The sequence below is a fragment of the Phragmites australis genome, chromosome 6 (assembly GCF_958298935.1).
Source record: "Phragmites australis chromosome 6, lpPhrAust1.1, whole genome shotgun sequence".
Classification (NCBI taxonomy): domain Eukaryota; kingdom Viridiplantae; phylum Streptophyta; class Magnoliopsida; order Poales; family Poaceae; genus Phragmites; species Phragmites australis.
This window is the reverse complement of record NC_084926.1, coordinates 25091588-25104035: the sequence shown is the minus strand read 5'-3', so window position 1 is coordinate 25104035 and position 12448 is coordinate 25091588. Positions and strand designations below refer to the sequence as shown.

At 41.2% G+C, this 12448-nt stretch overlaps 1 pseudogene; it reads left to right on the top strand.

The window, feature by feature from the left end:
* The first annotated feature begins 1554 nt into the window (after nt 1-1554).
* LOC133920567 (oligoribonuclease-like) lies at nt 1555-10467 on the top strand (annotated as a pseudogene).
* The last annotated feature ends 1981 nt before the right edge of the window (nt 10468-12448 follow it).

The following is a 12448-nucleotide window of genomic DNA, read 5'->3' as shown; positions in this document are numbered from 1 at the left end:
TACAAACTCAGCTTACATTGTTGATGATGTTGTAAGAGTTTGCATGGAGCTTTTTCATAAGATAGCTCCTCCGGGGAGGGTAAAGATATAATCTGACATGGATTTCTTAGTACCCGCACATCTCACAAAATCTCCATCCTAATAGCCTACACTTTAATATTATCATATTTTCTAAATATAAGCATGTAATTCTTAGCCTTGCAAATAATGCAGGACTTTCTTAACGGCTTTCCAGTAGTCCGGTAATAGATTTGACTGATATCTACCAAGCATCTTGGTTACAAAAGCTAAATCAAGGTGCATACAGACTCAAGTATACATAATGCTTCCGACTGCTAAAGTATAAGGAACTGACTTCATTTGATTAGTTTCAATCTAGCTCCTTGGACATTGGAATGTCCCAAGCTTATCACTCCTAACAATAGGAGCAAGTGAGCCAGAGCACTTATGCATATTATATTTATTAACTACTCTGTCTCATATAGCACTAAATTATAATGAGCCACAAGTGTCATTACTATTCTAAATGAATCTTTAGTTGAGAGAGGAGAAAAGGTATGGTTATAATCACTTCCTTCTCTTTGTGAGAAGCCTTTTGCTATAAGTTTTCTTTGAACCTTTCAATGTTTTCCTAGAATCATGTTTGGTTTTGTAGACCCATTTACAGCCTACTATTTTGGCTCCATCGAGGATTTCTACTAAGTCTCATACACCATTAGCATTCATAGACTTTAATTTATCCTTCATGGCATCAAGCCACTTAGGTAAATGTTCACTCATCATGGCATCCTTATATAAGTTGGGATTATCTGCCTGCCCTATATCATTAATGTCTTAATTCATGTAGACTACATAATCGTACGAGATGGCAGATCTCATGTCCTGGTGTGATCTCCTGATGGGTTCATTAACTATTGCAGGACTGGACACTACTAAGGCTCTTCATTAGGTGCATCAAAAACAAGAGGTGCAACAACAATATTTTCTACTGGAGATGCAACAACATGAGGCACATGAACGAGGGTCTCTTGGATAAGCGGCAATGGATAATCCGCTTCTCCTAAAGATCTACTTCTCTAGGCTCTAGCTCCCCACTTATTCCTCCATTCTCTAATGACATAGCGTGTTTTATTTCTACAAACTTAGTGATCCTATTAAGACAATAAAAATGATACCCAATAAATTACAACTCGTTATCTTAGGATCTAAATTCGCTATATGTACATTAAATACTTTAGCTTCAGTAGGATAGCCCCACACACATAAATACTTTAAGCTTGGTTTCCTCCTAGTCCATAATTCATAAGGTCTTTTGGATACTGATTTACTGACACTACTACAGAACTGACCTTATATGTTAGCCCATCACTGCCGGTTCCAAATATATCGGCAGGTGCTCTGTCAATTCATTAGAGAAGGTGGTGAGCACCTGGGGACCTTAGACTTGAAGTTGGGTGGGTAGGGTGGTTAAACAACCTTCCCACCATTCGGCCTCAAATCGGATCTCTTTGAATTGTTGTGTTAGTTTTATTTATCAGAAACAATAGTGAGAATTTTGTAATTCTGTAGCCTGCAATTTTTTAAGTTGTGTGGGAAATTTGGAATTCATATATGAAGTCCATTTATTCTTTTGTTCTGAAGTCCATGTATTCTTACTTTTGGCTAGTAGTATTGCATTATTTTAGTACAGCAATGACATGTATTATTTCTCCTCTCAGTATATATGTAATTAACTAGTCATACCGGAGACACTGGATGTCAAAATTCCCCTTTCTTGAATATTATAGCCAATGTAATGTTTTTTGTTCCCCTAATAGAGATTCTTCTATTGGATCATTGGCAGGTGTTAGATTTTGTTAGGAGGAATGTAGATTCAGCCACACCATTATTAGCTGGGAATTCCGTTTATGTGGACTTACTATTTCTGAAGGTTAGTATGAATAACAAGGAATCATTAGTATGAATAACAAGGAATCATTTTTTTATTTCTTGTTAGTGTAGTTTTCTTTCAATTTTATGCAGCACTTTTATTTAAGTGTATCTTACCCCATAGAACTATGGAAATAGTCCACTTGATGCTCAAACTAGGAATCGGTTATTTAACATTCTAATTGTATTCTTCACTAGTGTGAATGATCTATGCCAGGTGCTTCAACTCTTTCACGGTTGGATTTTCATCCGATAAGTTGATTTACTAATATGTGGTTCATATTATGCAAAGTTTGGTATAAATGAACTGTCCTGCTAGTGGATGGGAATAATTGCTACCAGTGTCAAGTGAAACTATTATTCAATTTAGTAAAAAAAAAAAGGCTCTCTAGGCAAAAGAGAAGGGTAGTAGAAATCTCAGTTTAACTTGCATATGCCCTCACCTATTCTTACTCATAAGAAAGTTTCAACATCTACCCGTAGATTCTATTAAAAGAAGACTTGGAAAGGACACAGTTATACCATAATTTCTTCGCTAGTTGGAATAGATTATGTCCCATCAGTCTTCTGCTATGTAGAGCTCCAAACGTGCATAGCAGTAAGCCATTCACGGTTTCCGGCTCTCTACATTCAAGCAAAGAATATTGTTTATTTCATACCAGAAGGCGTTGCAGATAATTGATTGATTGATAAATAATTTTTTCCTCACCAAATCATATACGATTTGAGAAATTGATTTTAGTTCCTACATTAGAACCCATCTCTTGCTTTCCTCTATTAAGATAGTTTTTGTTTGCTCCTTTTATAGTTAACAAATTAGCAAGTGTAAAATATTGTGTTATACCAAATTAGTTTTGTGTACTAAAAAATCAGCATCCATCCACAAATTTCTTATCATCCATCGCCAATCTTCTGGTGAGACATGCGTTGGCATTAGCTGGTTATCCCATTAGATTTGAAGAAGACGGTAACGTCGATCATTGTATTGACTCTCTGCTTGTCTCATGGCTCAATTTCATCTTTTTTTCTAAAAGCTCAGGAAACTTTTTCTACGCTACTACAATGGTACTTTACACGGTAACCTTACAGTGGTACCAGTGTAAAGAACCAAACTAGTGTGGTGAAAATGATTGTGCCAATAGACAAGTAGATACTCAATACAATAATTGGCGTTATCATCTTCAAATGTATCCGGATAACCAACCAAGGCCAACGCATGTTTCAGCAGAAGATTGGCGATGATCGATAAGGAATTTGTGGATGAATGGTGTTTTTTTAGTACATAAAACTCATTTAGTAGAACACAATATTTCAGAGTTACCAAGCTAGTAACTGATACACTGCTAATTTATTAATAAGAAACGGAGCAAACAAAAATCTTTTAATATATTAAACCAAGAGATGGGTTCTAAAGTAGGAACTAAATCAATTGACTGGATCACATATACTTTGGTGAGAAAAGGTTTATTTATCAATCAAACAATTACCTGTCGTGCCTTGCTATTTTGAATTAAATGATATTATGTGCTTATGTGAATGTAGAGAGACTTAGATACCAGCGAATGACATACTGCTATGCAAGTTTGGTGGCCTGCATATCAGAAAGCTTATGGGACATGGTCTATTCTAGGGTTGAAAACGGTCGGAAACGGTCGGAATATGCTAAAACCGTTTTCATTTCCGTATTTTTTCTCGGAAACGGAATCGGTAGCGGTAATGCCAAAAACGAATACGGTATCGGTTGTATCGGAAAATCGAAAACGATATTATCGGATCGATAATATGTCGATTTCGATCGGGGATCGATAATTCTGAACGGAAACACCAAAACATAGCTCACAAGTTATACATCACATACGACAAGTTTAATGAAGTCATACATGACATGACTATAATCGACATGAGTATATGGTATATCGATACATCTTTTATGATAAGACAATTGTTAATTGACAAGCAAAAGGATAAAAATCTCCATATAAGCGCAAATGTTTAGCATAAGAATTTAAGTTTCCATACAAGCAGTCAAGCACAACACAACCTCGTCACAAGGATTAAAGTCTCCATACAAGCATAACACTAAGTCTCCATACAAGTTTTGTCCATACAAATATTATTTGACCAAGCACAACACAAACTCATCACTTTTGAACTTCCTCTTTCTTCACTTTTTTGGCGGCCTACAGCTCAACCTCAAGCTCATCATCATCACTTGCTAAGTCTTCGTCCTGTTGTTATGTAGGAAAATTATTCAATTAATCTCCAGCAAGTCTTTTTGCACAAATGAGAACAGAAAATAGAAGTAGTTGTACAATTTATATTTTATACCTCAAACATCAGATTATTAGAAACAGCCTCAAGAATATCAAGATCAACGACCAATGACGAAACATTCTTAGAACCTGAAATGTCAAGGCATGTACATTAGTAAAAATGTGAAGACTTTACATGAGTAGAAGTTTAAATTGTCACCTTTTTTTGCTGCAGCTATCCAATCTTTAATGCAAATCAGTGCTTGTACCATCTCAGGATCAAGACGAGAACGATATGGATCAACAACACGGCCACCAGCACTAAAAGCCGATTCAGAAGCTACCGTTGACACTTGCATGGCAAGCACATCACGAGCAAGCAACCATAGAATAGGATACTCATCCCTCTGACCCTTCCACCATTCTAAAATATCAAATGTATGATAATTGGCTTTGGTAACCTTTAATGGTGGTTCTGCCAAGTACTTATCCAAGTCGTTTGCATCATCATCCAGGTCATGTGTGTCATATAGGTAGCTATCAAGTTACTCATCTACCGTGTCCATAAACAAATCTGACTCTGTTGAAGGTGCAGGTGCTTTACTCTTTGAAGATGAAGGATTACTAGCAGCATAGCATTCATACATGTTCCTTATAACACAATTAAATTTGTTAAGTTCATCTTGATAGGAATTTTTGTACACCCTCCTTAAGTAAAATTCTACAATTTTCCTCTTGAACCTAGGGTCAAGAACACTTGCAATAGCAAGAGCAACATTGGACTTCTTCCAATACTTCTCAAATTTAAAACTCATAGAAGTTGCCATGCTACTAATAGTAGGATCATCACTATGAGACCAATCAGTTAACAAGAACTTAATCTCACAGAAGCCTTTGAAAAATAAGTTTGCAGTTGGATATAATGTACTAGAAAATAACTCAGTGAGATCAAAGAACTTTTTCAAGCATGGTAAAAGAGATTTTGCCTTTTCCCATTCTGCAGAAGAAGGAGCAATTTTCTCATACCTGCCACGTTCACAAGACATGAGCCTCTCAAAAGCAGCCCTGTAATATAAAGCATCCCTCAACATGGTATACGTTGAATTCCACCTAGTAGAAACATCAAGTGAGAGACCCGACTTTGTGTCCAATCCACACTCAGTAGCACACTTTAGGAACTCCTCCCACTGCAATGGAGAACCCTTCACAGCCACCACAAATGCTCTAATATTCTGAATTGAAGATGCAATCGCACTCATACCATCTTTAGCAACCAAATTAAGAATGTGATTAGCACATCTGACATGAAAAAAGAGACCATCACAGATTAATGGACAATACTTCTTGAGTCCTAAGATGACATCCTTAACAGCAACTTCATTTGCAGCAGCATTGTCCAGAGTCAAAGAAAATATTTTCTTCTCGATGTTCCATTTCAACATACATGAACTTAAGGTATGAGACATATTCTCACCAGTATGTCGTCCTGGCACATGGAAGAAATTGATAATCCTCTTCTGAATACGCCAATCATCATCTACCCAATGGACAGTCACACACATATACCCCTTGTTCTGATTTGATGTCCACATATCCATAGTTGCACTCAAGCGGCATTGAAGGGTTTTAAAATAAGCATACATCTTATCCTTTTCTTGCAAATAGAGGTCCATTATATCCTTCCTAATAGTGATACGAGACTTGATAGGAAAGTTAGGACGCAGGGATTTTATAAACTCAACAAAATATTCATGTTCAACTATGTTAAAAGGATACTCATGCATGATTATTGCAATGTATAACTTTCTCAAACTAACTTCTTGATCATACTTGTATGGTTCAATAACTGTCATACCTTTCTCATGATCAGTTTCTGATTTGAGTAGTTGCTGGCCTTTAACAATACTGTGATAATGCTTTAGATGACTCCAAAACCCTGTGGTTCCTCGATTACTCTCAGCTCTACCTTTGCTGGTTTTGTTATTACACCCTTTGAACTTACATTGTGCCCACAACTGATCAACCTGCTTGCCATTCTCCTCCACTGTCACTGTGTACTTGGTGAAATACTGCCATACATCTGATGTGCTCTTCTTTTGCTATTTCAAAGGAGGTTGTCCATCATCCTCATGGTCCACATCAATGATATCATCAGCACTTGCACCCACTGCACTTGTACTCGCACTTGCACTTGTAGCTGACACCACTTTGTTTTGAGTTCCTATCATTCATTGATAGACAAATGAAAATCAGCAAAGCATATGAACTATAAAATGCACTATGTTATTTTATCCTATCACAACCAAACATTTGAGTTGATAAAACAAAATTTTACACGGAGAATGTCATCACATAGCTATCACATTTGTATTTCAACAAAATTATTTCATAATTTGTCAAATACCTATTATCAGCCTAGTTTCACAATTTGTCAAATACCCTTTGCAATTTAGCTTGTTCTCATCACACTAGAACTATAAAATGAAACTGCAATTGTGCTTGTAAATGCTAAAATGATTATTACCTAGAAGCGAATTCTGAGACGAAGTGGCGGTAGCATCACGAGATGGGGGCGGATCCATAACCGTGCGCTGTCGAGAAGTTACTTCTCCGGTAGGTGGTTTCATCGCAGATATGATATGGAGGAGAAGGTGTGCTGCCTACTGTGCTGGGCACCGGTCTGCGCCTCTGCGGAGACACCGGCCTGAGGGAGAGACACCCGGTCACAGAGCCCGTCTGCGCACTGGTCGAAGCGCCGGTCTGTGTGTCGGTTTGTGGCTCTGTGCGCAGGTGGCAGCACCGGCTGGAAGCGGCGCTAGCTGGAACAGGCTGCGGGCGGAGAAGATGTCGGCGACTCAGCGCAGAGGAGACGCCGGGCGACGGGCGGAGAAGACGTCCGCGCGGAGGAGACGCCGGGCGACAGCCAGCCTAGAGAAGACGTCGGCCGGCGGGCGGAGACGACCTGCCGGGTGGAGTAGATGTCGGTCGGCTGGCGGAGACTACATCGGCCGGCGAGCAGAGAAGACGTGTCGGCGCAGAGAAGACATGCCGGGTGGAGAAGACATCGGGCGACGGCCGGAGAAGATGTCGGCCGGCGGGCGGAGAAGACTTGCCGGGTGGACTCGACGCTAGAGGCTAGATCCAGTGCTGGGTCCGGGCGGAGAAGATGTGCCGAGTGGACTCGACGCTGGCTGGAAGATCTGCTGGGCGGAGGAGACGCCGGCCGGAAGTTGCGCCGGCCGGAGGAGGTTGCGTCGCCGGCGTCGGGAGTTGGCGGCTGGCGGCTGGGGGCTGGCGGCGGTGCGGCGCACGCTGAATCGTGAATCCTCCAGAGACCTGAGCCTGAGCCGGCGCTGCGTGACTGCGTGAGTGCAAGGTGCGTGACCGTGACTCCGTGAGGCCGTGAGCCCGTGAGGGACTGAGGGTGTCAGACTGTGGGCCGTGGCCGTGAGCCCGTTTGGTGACGCCTGGATCTAAGAACCGAAGACCCATATACTGAAGTGAAGTGGGCTGCTGATGGGCTAATATATTTCGGTAAATACCGAAAGCCCATACCGGTAATTTTCGGTAAAAATCGGAAAACCGACTAAACGGTCGGAATTGACTCAAACCGATTCCGCTATCGTTTCCGGAACATTTTACCGATACCGATACCGATTCCGAAAATTACCGATTTCGAAATATACGGTCGGCAGTTTTCGAAAACGGCCCCCGGTAAATCGGAAATTTTCGTTACCGTTTTCAACCCTAGTCTATTCTATGCAAGTTTGCTTATTTCCAAGTCTTCCCTTAATAAAATCTACGAGTAGGAGATGTTGAAACTTCCTTATGAGCAAGAATAGATGGAGATGCATATGCAAAGCAAACTGAGTAGATGTCTACAACCCTTTTCTTCGGCTTAGTTAGAAACATTTTTTTTTTCTAAACTGAATAACAGTTTCACTAAGAAAGAGTTTGTTTTTAAGAGTACAAGTCGGACACACACAGCAAACCCATGTGAATGCGTCTTAGCACACGTCTAAATTAGATTGAAGACCTAGCCTTACGCAGCACGGGCACACGCTTTAACCACTAAATGCATCCACATATGCATGTACTATTCCTACCCAGAATTTTTTCCAAGGGAAAGGTGAGCACCTGTGCTGAGTCCGCAGCTCGAACCTGGGTAGGTAGGATCCACCAGCATCAAGATCCTAACCAGCTGAGTTATGCTCAGCTCTCCCAATCGGGAAAGATTTGAAACACCTGGCATAGTATATTTGACATAATCGATTTGATGCCCAAACTACTGAATCAGTTATGCCCAAAATTTGATCAGCTTATGTCACAAAATTGCATAACCAAACCATCCAGGTGTGTAAACGAACCTGGTTTTTTAGGAGATGAGGGAGTTAAATAACCATCCAAGGATGTAAAAGAAATTGCTTATATTTGAACACATTAATTGCAATATATTTCTCATTATACATAGGATGGGTATTTGTTTTTATGATAAAGAGCATTTTCCATTTCAAATTTGAGGTATTTTCTCAGCCCTTGGTGGATGACATTTCTGTTTGCTGTTTTCCTTGCCAGAAGTATATGCCACAGCTTGCAGCCATCTTCTCTCATGTAAATGTTGATGTGAGCAGTATAATGGCTTTGTGCATTCGATGGTACCCAAAAGGTAATCTAAATCCGATGGCCATGGATAAGTACTCTTTATTTTCAGTAGTTAGTAGGTACACAATTCTAAGCGATGGCAATATGTTATATGTTTTAGCATCACTGTAGTTTTCAGTTGTAGCTGTTTGAGTTTGTACCAATCACTATAGTTGTAGCTGTGAGGTGATGGGTAATACTAGCAGGGGCGGGCACACGTGAGGTCATGGGTGTACAGATGTACACCCAAATATTTGTCCCGGTTCAGCTATTTTGTTCAGCTGTTGCAAGATTATCTCAAAAATTTATATTTTTAATCTCTTTTCCCTATAAGTTTAGACTTTCTAAAAGGCTCTAAAAAATCTACCAATTTTTGTGTAGGTTGTATAATCTATAAGCAACCCATTTTAACTGGTTGCACTTAAAAAGCTAGAACAGAATTCAAATTAAAATTCATTAAAGTTGATTGTTTTTGCACATTTCATGAATTTTTAGAGCTTTAAAAGAATTCCAAAAATAAGGAAAAAAAAATCGCCAATATTCATCTTAATTAATGGGCTAATTTCTAAAATTATCCCTAGATCTAAGTTATATAGTGAAATTTCAAGCTTCTTCATATGACCTCACTTTTCATAAATTTGATCAATTCTAATTAAATGCAAATGCATGCAACAATTGTTCAAAAATGATCAAAGATGATGCTCATATTGTATATGTATGTCAATTGTTGTTACTGAAAAAAAAAATATTTTCAGAGAGAATCTAAAACCAAAATATTTCTGAGAGAATCCAAACGCTAGGCGGGGCGCGGTGACGACGCGGGCATGAGCGAGGTGCGGCGCACACGGCTGCATACGGACACGATCACGATGGGTATGTACACCCAAATTGAAAATACTAGACCCGCCACTGAATACTAGCAGCAATCGAGTACGGTCATTCTGCTGTGGTGCTGTGGTTTCCCTCTGGTAGCATCTTTAGGGATACACAAGTCCAATATTGGTGAATTTCCGAAATAATCTTTCGAGACTACTGATAAGACTTGAACTTGTCCGTTTGTCATTTTGCTCCTTACAGAAATGAAACAAACTCCAAGAAAACAGAAAATCCATAGGGCAGTGGATGATACAAAGAAAGCATCGAGGAGCTGAAATACTACAAGGACAACATTTTCAAACCACAAAAATCTAAGCGGTAGTTAAAAGGGACAATCATCCAGTCATCTTCATGCTGAGCCCTGAATCAACAGATGGCCGCAAGCCAGAAATGGAGAGGAATTTGCAGGCCGAAGTTCTTATGCCTCACTTTGTGTTCATATGTAAGAGCGCCATTGTTCTGTACATTGATTAATGTCTGGGTGTATGGCCGTATTACTCGCCTGCCGGGCGGCATTCTGAGCCCAGGATGTGGATGTATCTGCTGACTCGTTATCCCATCACGTAGCTAGATGAGAATTATTTACATGTCATTCTTGTTCCTGTGGTGCGTTGCATGATGTATAATGGTATGCATGTGTCTGGCCCTGATTCTGACGTATTGTCGAAGTAGCAGGTATACTGATATAGTACTTTGTACTGTGACATTTAGCTGAGCTAATGTGTTAAAGATACTACAACATTAGCAAACCAAATGTGTATTTGTTTGTTTGCAAGGAGCAGGTATTCTATACGGTTCCCCGGGTTGCACCTGTCTCGGGTTCCCCTCTTATTGCAGGTGCCCCTGCTAGTGTGTGATGTCCGCTGAAGCGTGCTTCCATGTTACTTGAGGGGTTGAATGATCTATGCCTGCTTCGCTAAATGAATGTGCAGTCCTCTTGTACGAGAGCTGCTTTCTCGCTATTGTTTCTCATGTCATTCATCTACTTTTCAATCCACGCTCATCTTTTTTTCTCAGTCAGCATGCCGCGTGTGAGTAGTTTTGGACCCGGAGTGAACGACTTATTAAGAATAAACACATGTGATCAATTACTAATAGTCATGTCTATTGAGAAGAGGTGTTTTCCTACTAGATATTTTCTTTTATTATATCCATTCAACTTATATAAATATGTAAACACTATATGAATCAATATAAGAATTCATTTACTACTCTATTGTCTCTCTCAATTATTATTTATACTGCAACACGTTATCGGTCACTTTGCTAGACTTTGCTAATTGGTCATCCTCAACAACGCGTTGATCTTCCAATTCCGGTGCCAAACAGAAGAACACCGCAGAAGGGCCGCCATCCTTCACGCTTCGTCTCCAACCTTCAGGAGCAAAACACAGCGACGCGAACGACGGTTCCTTTTCGCATAGCACCGGACCGGTACGACTTCTTATGGTGGATCTTTGAAGTAGCGACGTTTCGGCAGGGCAATGAGCCCACCTCCGGGAAACTTGTAGGGGGGCGCACGGTGGCCAGCCCATCTGGCGGCACCGGGCAAAGACGCCACATCGGTGGCCAGATCTGGGGCGCTTCGCCCCGATCCGGCTGCAGTCCGTCGCATGGCGACTTCTTGGTGACCGCCAACTTAACTCAGCACAAAGGGCTGCCCGTACATGGCGGAGGCGGAGGCGGTGGCGGTTGGCTTGACACACGATGACGGCAGCGTCCGGCCAGCCGAGACGAAAGGCGACGGGCGGTCGCGCCTGACCAGCCCCAAGGCGACGCTGCCGTCCTGGCCAGGGTGCTCCAAGCGATGGCGGCCGGCCGAGCCGCGGCGTCTAGCCGTGTGGTGCGGCGTTGCAACACAACGGTGGCCCATGCACATGCCGGCCAAACGGTGCGACCAGCTGAATCGGTGGCGCCAAGGCACGGCGCGGTGCACGGACCATCTGGCGCCAGCCGTTTTGGCAGATCCAGTGACCCAGCCGTCATGTGGCGGCGGTGCAACGGCCAGAGCGGAGGCAGTAACCAGCCGGACCAGCGGCGTCGCCACATAGAACCACGAGGAGGCGTAGGGGCTGGTTAGGGAAACCCCTAACCCTAAACAAGCCCCCTCCCCCAACTTTTATATGCGCCAATGGGCCGGCCAATGAGCCCGGCCGAATGGGCCGGCCAATGGACTCGGCAGAATGGGCCGAAACCGGTCCGAGGCCTAAAATAAGGTCTGGCATGGATTTTACAGAAAAAGACCTTAAACTTTTCTAATATTACGTGCCATAACTCAAAATTATATAAAAAGCCTCAATTTCTTATGTTTAAGTCATCAGACTTAACGAGAATTATGTTATGTCCTCAGGCTATGTGCAAACTACGATGTCCTTAATTTACTTTATGTAAAATTACACTCTAGGCCCTCAGGTCTTTGAGAATAGCATCATATTATGTATTATATTTACATCATGTAAATATGCATTCTAGACCCGATTTTTCTAGAATTTATGTCATGTTCAATGTGTTTGCTTCATGCAATCCCTATAACATGCAATTAAGTTTATAATTTTGCAATTAATATTCATTTTCTTGCAAAATTATTAATGGAAATTAAGTGATTACCTCTTCCACTTGATATAACACATGTTCTAAACCTTTGCATATTGGCCATACACTAAGTAGTACTCTAATACTACTATGGGATCTACACTATGTCTAATACATAGTGACTATCCTTAAAGTGCGTATCCAATATCAAGGAACAA